At 35.7% G+C, this 8,336-nt stretch overlaps 1 protein-coding gene across 1 annotated transcript in view; it reads left to right on the top strand.

Annotated features, from left to right (window-relative positions):
* Positions 1-8,336, top strand: part of LOC118746523 (DNA N6-methyl adenine demethylase-like) — a 456,538-nt gene that overhangs the window by 281,035 nt on the left and 167,167 nt on the right. The window lies entirely within an intron of this gene.

Here is an 8,336-nt window from a genome sequence, read left to right as displayed (position 1 = left end):
AAAAAAAGCATTACTAATTTTTCGAGTGACAATGAAAAAATTAGTAATTTCGGTTCTTTTTTAAAGACTCGATTTGTTATTTATTGTACTTGTTTCTGGAACTCCATTGATTGAAATAAATGCAAGAAGAATGCTTTAGCGTTTATTCTTCTTCTGCTGGAAATTTTTTAGTTTTCACAAAACCGCCAGGAAAACAAATCCGGGCGATATCGGGCTAATGAGAAAAACTTTGGATATTAATTTTGTTATAATAATGGTTATCGATGTATTTAAAGTTCCTGTTATAACAATAACGATCGTTGTTAACACGGATAGTATCTGATTGGAGCTCCTCCTCCAAATTTGTGGTGTGCATCTGGAAGTACTTAGCACTCATATCAAGGGACCTACACATGACAGATGGCTTTTTATCAGAAAATAGAGGTACCCACGAAGATTTGTAAATGTCCTGTAGAAGGGCGGTCATTATTAGAAAACAACTTTTGAATAATACTTGGACAATAAGGCAAGTCGGAGTTCTGCTGAGTAATAGTACGCACGTCTAGCCACTCGCTTACGTTGACCGCCACTCAGAATGCTCGCGAAATAATTAACTTAAAAATTGTTAATTTCCTTCCAACGCATGTATGTACGAATGTCCTTTGGCAAATGCTTGGGTGGTCATAGCCCTGCTCTGAAAGCAATTTCGTATTCGCATTAATTTGTTATGTAAATATTTATTTTCGTTAAGAGTTTCCTTTTACCTCGATTCCTCACTTATCTTCATGTTCAACCCAAGTACTTTCAGTTTACACATGTACATGTGTATGTAAGTATCCCTGCAGGGAAACCGCGAACTAGTGAATCAAGGTTCTAGTTACGTACTAGATCTTTATCTTTATTTAGTAACTAGATTCCCGCCAGTTCAAAATCAGCGAAACGTGGTACTTAAAAAAATATATGATTTTACTTTTTTCATAAGAAGACTATACCTAAGGTGACGAATTTAGAACTGGATCGGAACTATCGAAAAAGGGATGCAGCGGGAGGGGGGCGGGGGGGAATTGACACTTCGAAGGACATCGCTAATGTAATTTGCCAGTTGTTAACAAGCAAAAGAGAATTAACGCTCACTAGTCATGATTATAAATTCTCCAGTACAGAGGCAGTTCGGCACTAGGGCGTTTCCCGACAGGGATATTATTGCAAATACAAACATACATATGTAAATTCATATAGTGGTATAGCGCTTTTTTCTCAGCCCACTCACGTGAAGATAGTCACATAAAATATGTTAAGGCTCTTGATATGTTTATGCTGTACCTACATTTGTACATACATATCTATATTTTTATGTATGTATATATAGGGTGGTCCATATAGCGATTTCTATTGAAAAATAAACAAGAAACCATTTTTTCGGTATATTTTTGGTTTATTCGCTATTTCCATAATTTATGGTTTTCTCAGCTGGCTTCTCAGTAGTGCATCCTTTTAAACCAGTTTTCGAAGTCTTTGGTGATGGTTTCTGGCTCTATCTCACGAATGGCTTGCTCGATATTCCCCTTAACAGCCTGAATCGTTAATGGATTGTTCGCGTAACAGCGGTCTTAGGGTAAGAACATAGTGGAGCAAAGCGTACATACACATTTGTAATTGAAGCTTTGCTCGATGCTAGCTCTTCGCTTTGCTTGCCCGCTCCACTATGTTTTGACCCTTACACGGCACCTCACAAAAAAGTATAACAGGGTCAAATCGCAGCTCGAGGTTGCCGATTGACATTGCCGAGACGGCTCATAACACGATAACCGAACTAGGCGCGCGGAAGATCGATTTTGGCACGGTGGCCATTCTGCGGAGACTAAAGATCGTCCAAGTCCATGTTTTCAATTTACCGTCACAAAAAATCGTGTATCCTACATACATAGCCCTGCAGCGCTCACCGTTGACCGAAATTGCGTTTCCAGCAGCTTTTCGACTATCACGTGCAGGTTTTTCGATTCCCAGGTGCGGTAGTTGCTTGTTAACTTAACCGGCGAGATAAAAATGCGCTTCGTCAGAAAATATGCTTTGGAATTAAGTTTGTATTATTTCCTAACAATGTTCAAGCGTTCAGTGATTCATTTCATTCCGAGAAGATATGATACTGACTTTCTGTCAAAATTTCAAGCGGTAATGAACTGTCACTGTCAAAATAATATACATATGAATAAAAAATAGCTCCTATATGAATCACCCTTTACATATATACATATGTATGTATATGTAAGCACCCGCTTACGATGTGTGGCAACAACTTGCAACATTGCCAGCAATTAACTGTGCAAATACGACAGCAATAAAAAAAGCAAAAACAACAACCAAGTACATATGTTGCAAGTAGAAAACTCGGCAGCCCACCAAGCGAACCGACCAGCCCAGCCGAAATGTATTTGCATGGCACTGCATTTCTCCTATTTTTAAATAATTTAAAAATTCGTCATCTCTTACAGCTGAGTAAGGTCACGTGCAGTGTACCTAGAAAATTTTGCTAAGTCACCGATTTAAAAAAAAATAAATGTGTATCATTGGGCACGTTCAGAAGGCGCAACACCTCAGTAACTGTTGCGTGTTAGATGATCGTAATATTTTTCTGATCATTTGAGACAGCATGTTGGTATGTACCTTTGAGAGTTGAATTTGTCAGCTATTGTATCAAGCCGTTCAGAAGACGCATAACGATCACTGATTTTTTTAGCAATGGTTGCACTCAACTGCTGCGCCTTCTGAACCTACCCATTGTAAAGTACTTACATGTACATACATATGTATGTAAGTAAATAAATATTTTCAAACGTTCCATGCTATTGGCAATTATATTTTAGTTTATGAAACATTTTTTAAAAATAAATTCAAAAATAAATGTTTTCACTTATATGACAAAAAATATAAGCCATTTAAAAAATGCTATGTGGAAATGAACTCAATGACACTTTTTTTAACGTAATGACTCGAATATTTTTTAATGCCCAACTTTGTCATTTGTCATGTTTACCATGCCTAGTGGAAATCCAGCATAACACTTTACCACTGATCCTACAAATAGGTGCAAATCATTTTAGCCAACCCAAAAAAATAAAAATCGATACTTTATTTTTGCATTTTTGGGCACGAATCGGGGACCAAATATCACTGTGCGACTTCTATTATAGTTTAATAGGAAAACATTTTTAAATTTTGTCAAACTCTAAGTGTCAATAATATGGACAAATATGAGATTTTTTCAAAATGTTTATATGCCCATATAAGACTTATAAGTATTTTACAATGATATGCTTTTTTCAACAATCCGTGACTTAGTGCAATTTCCGTGGAACACTTCACGTGGCCTTACGCAGCTGTCATCCTCAACCTCGGTGTAGTCGTGTTTATTGGTGTTGTTGCTGTTGCCCTTCTTTTCATTGCAAATTGGCATTTATTTATTTATTTTTAACTCTTTGCTTGGGCAACTGGCAAGTAAATTAAAATTAATGTCATTTTGTCATTTTCTTGTAATTATAATTGAAATTCAAATTACCGATGTTGTATAAAAGTGCACTTCGTTCGTATATGAGCATATATACCCACTAGGAAATGTCGTAGTCGACTACCAAATAGCTAACTCTTGACCCACTATTTACGGCTATCTGGTTTCAAAGCTTTACAATCGAAAAACTAGTTTAAAAAAATTTCATTATTTGTCATTGTATCTACTTATTGAAAGCGAAAACACGTTCGTTTGAATAAAATAAAACTTATTGTTCTTGACCGCAAGGCAGTTGATAACTCTGTTTGTTCTTAACAATCATATATTCCCACTATATTAGGCAATAGTTAATCGGCATAAACTATCGGCATTACCAAAAATATTATATACTCATGTATATCGGTATACTACAAGCCAATTTATAAATAATTCGTTTGTAGTAAGCTCCAACCAAACAGACTTTTTTCGCGACATCGCCAAGTAGCCGAAGTATAACTACCCCATTTGAAGATAGTGCATTTATAGTGTATATAATATGTAGTTATGTTCCCTGCAGTGTGCATTCATATGTGTAGCAGTGCCTCCTTTGCGCTCAATACACTTTACATAACATTACATACATACATTTGCACCCAGTGGCAAAATGTGCATGCATTACCTTTTTCTACTAAGAGGGAAGTTAAATCTCTTAAAAGTTTCGTATCATTTGATGCGAATGCGAATGTGTAAAATGATGCGAATCATTCGCATAACGAATGCGAATGCAAATATTCGCAACATCCCTGGTATGTATGTACACATCGCACACCTATGTAGATGTAAAGTGAGCTATCTCCAAAATCATATCGGGAAATATAACTGCTTGTGGATCGTATAGATAATAATGTGAGGGTGCAATTTATAAGTAAAGTCCTCTCTCGACGAAAGAAACCCACACTCTCTATAAGTTCAAACACTCTATAATCCAGTTGTGCTATATGTACATATGTATGTATGTAGTAACACGCTGATAAAAAAAATATCGCATTCCCACTGCACAGCGTCGCGTATTTAAAATTCTAATTTACACATGTAATTTGTTTTTATAATATCCTGTTTTATTTTTTTATTAGACAATCAAATATAAATAGCCGTGAGTAGTCACACGAATGGAAAACAAAATTATGTAAAATTCAAAATTCATTAAAACAACAAAAAAGCCAATAAAAAATAACTAGTAAACAAGGAAGAGAAAATATTTAACGTGTGGTAGAAAGTTGCGCGACCAGTTTCGAAGTTTTGCAAGTGTCTCAATAAAATCCAGACTGTGGTCGGCGTACCAATAAATTTGTATGTGAGTGCATACTTGTACATGTATGTATGTATATACATAAGTGTGTACATTACACCGTACCAGAAATAAGGTTCGTCGGACACCCCTGAGTCCGAGAGTATTTTTGCAAGGCACCTGTGAAATAAAATCATTTGGAGAACGTAGGGGTTGCCTTTTTACATTATTCGTCATATTTTCGATATTTACAGTCGGCTGGTAAAGTATGATATGGTCTCGGGGAGAAATATGTCTGTTCCACAGTTCATTCTTAAGGAAATTCAAGCTCCCGAAAAACCACTAAACTTTTGCTGAGCATAATTATTTTAAACATTCTTTTTTGTTGCCGAATGTAGGTGTCACCGAATAATGGAAAAGATCATTGCTAGTATTGGCAAAAAAAAAAATTAAAATTTCGAGCGGTGAACTTTTTTGTTTGCTTGGATGATGGTACGGTCTAATGTACATACGTACATATTGTAATATTTGTGAAATTCATTTATATTTTTTATTTTTTCTATTTGCTTAAGATTTGTGCCTTTATTTTTTTCCAACAATTTTAACTCTTTTTGTTTTACTACATTTTCTACTTTTATTTACTTATCATTTCATATGGCACATTGTTGTTGTATGCAGCTTTTGTTTTTGTTAGCTGTTTAGTTTGGGTTTTTATTGTGGCTTTTGTTTGCTTTAAAATTTATGGCACTATGATATCAGCAATAGCAATAACAACAACAATTAGGTAACAGCTGCAGAAAAGCTGAAGTTGTAAAAGCGGCAGTGACTTCGGATATCTTCTGGAAAGGAGAGAAAGGCAAGCGGGGTAACAGTCAGCGTATGGTATGTAGTTGTAATGTATAATGTGAATAAATTCATTTCTTGTAACGTCAAAAATGCCGTTATAAAACAGTAAATACACATTCATACAAACAAACGCCATATAACTAAACAAAAAATGTACATATGTACATGGATTGCGAATCAATTTTCGCAAATATTTATTATAGGGCTACGAGTTTTTATCTAATTAAATAATTAAAATGAAATAAAATAAGTCACATAAAAACCGAAGAGGCTTGAATCGAGGTACTTTTCTTATTGTTGTCTTAGTATATACCTAGGCATAAAGATGGGGCAAAGGCACGGGACACCCTTTTGAGGAGCAAACGATTATTTGTAACTTATTTGCGTTTTTTTTTTTTTAGAGCGACTTGGGCTAGGGTCATTTTAATAGCAAATGTCCAGGGTGAACAAATTAGTAGATGTATAAGCAGAAGTACCATAAATTGCACTAAAAGCTCGAAGCGTTGCAAAAGAGTTAAAAAGAAGTGAATAGACAAAAGGGAGAAGAACCTAGATTCTATGTTCCCCCCATCAAAGAAGAGGCACAAATTTTAGAAAAATCACTCAAGCATAATATCCAAAATTATGTACCAGAAGAAAAAGCAGATAGAGCAGACAATTGTAGAATCGGAACACACTAGACACACTAGAAAAGGAAATTAAAGCCTAAGGAGAAAAACGGAGCAACGAAAATAATACTAGTAAAAGTCTGAAGCAGAAACTTAAAAACAACAACGCAATCACGACAAAATCTGACAAATGAAACACTGCAGTATTAATTAATGGAGAGGAATACATAAAAAATGGAAGAGCTTATTAAAGAAAACAGGTGTAACCTCACTGACGAATACCACGCCGCAATAAAAGAGGCTTAAAGAAAGGGATAAAAATATTAACACTGAACCAAATATGCATTCACAATTATTAATTCATCAGATCTACCGCTAATTCGACAAGCTAGGCACTGCTATCAGACCAATAATAAACCATAGATCGACCCCAAGCTACAAACTATCAAAACACTTAAAAAAATACTAAAGGACACCCTTGGATTTCCCAGTAAGTATACAATAGCGAATAAAGCGCAATCAATTGAAAAACTAAAAGACTCAGAGATCGCATGAGATACTAAACTGTTCGAAACACTGATAGAGAAAACAGGAACAGAGAAGTCGCCGTTGAGATTACTAATACGTTGCATCAAGATTATTTCAAATTCGTCAACAACATGGACAACCCCTTATCGGCGATCCTTGTGGAGGTATTCATGCAGAATTTGGAAGAAGAATGCATGGAAAATCTTACGTAAGAACTAGGAGCGGCGTTCTACGGCAGAAAACGAAGTACGGACATTGGAATACCTCAGCAAACGGAGCACGGATATTGGAATACCTCAGGAAACAGCACAACCACATAAAAATCCGAATGGAAAAAAAATGGAAGGAACGATAATTTACTTACATCTTACAATTAAAATAAACAAGAACACCAAGAGTCTGCAATATGAGATTTATAGGAAGTCCACATCCACATCCATCCTCAGTAGCAAAAGAAAACCACCTTTGGCCAGCTGGTCAATAAAATTGAGCCAATACTGTTAACAAAAAAGGATACAAAACAGAAGTGAACGCAATATATATCATTGCGGCTAACAACATATACAAGAGAGATCTGGTAGAGTAAATACGGTGGTATTAACCTATACTGGAAAATCGACGTTCGAAACAGCTCCAAAGACACAAACTTCACACATTCTTCAGAACAAACAACAACGTAGAACGGATGCTACGGAGCACCACATATTAAGACGACCCATTAGATAAACAAGGAGTATTTAGACTAACATGCGAATGTCGATTTGGTTATATAGGGCAAACATGACGTAGAATAAAAACAAGATTCCGGGAACATATGCGAGACTGAGACTGTAACAAAAAAGACACAGAACCCGATCGCAATACCAGAGTCAAACTTTGCTAAGCACTTGTTTAACCACAAATGTTCACCAAAGGTACTAGCAAATATGGAGGTACATATACAAACTAAAAACCTTTGATGGGAAAATGATAAACGAGCAAAGAAATACTGCATGGGACGTTATAATCGAACTCCTAAAATTGAAAAGAAAAACAACAACAAAATAAAACACATATATACTCCAAACACGTCAAAAGGTACCTACCTGTTGGTAAACCACGCAACAACATAACCAACGCAAATATCGAGATGGCGACAGATAAACCCTTTGCCTGTTTTTACAAAAAGGACTACCTATATCGTATTTTTAAATCGACCAATTAAGATAACAAAACTTATGTAAATACATATAGTATAAATATTTCTACGCAGTTAAAATCTGCACCAATTCCTAGTTGGAATAAGAAGAATCATTATTAACGACAACGAAAAACAATAACCTAAGCCTACTACTCTCGCATGTACTTAAATGTACATAATAACGATATAAAACTGAGTTCATGTGAAAAAAGACGAAGCAAATAAAACAATTTTAATGCAATCTAGGATATGATAATATATGGCTGCAATATTCGTTGCTAACTTGCCTCATTCGTTATACTGAAGCGAGTGTATAAGTATGTATGTATTTATGCAGTGAAGGCTTTAGGGTGGGGCGACCCGTGCGGTCACCGGGGCGCCGTGCGCATCCATTTTGGTCATCCAGTTACGTAGTTTAAATGC

This window comes from Rhagoletis pomonella, unplaced genomic scaffold, assembly GCF_013731165.1.
Source record: "Rhagoletis pomonella isolate Grant_MI unplaced genomic scaffold, Rhpom_1.0 Rhpom_scaffold_00010, whole genome shotgun sequence".
Taxonomy (NCBI): domain Eukaryota; kingdom Metazoa; phylum Arthropoda; class Insecta; order Diptera; family Tephritidae; genus Rhagoletis; species Rhagoletis pomonella.
Note: the sequence above shows the minus strand (reverse complement) of the source record. Positions and strands in the feature narration are given on the sequence as shown.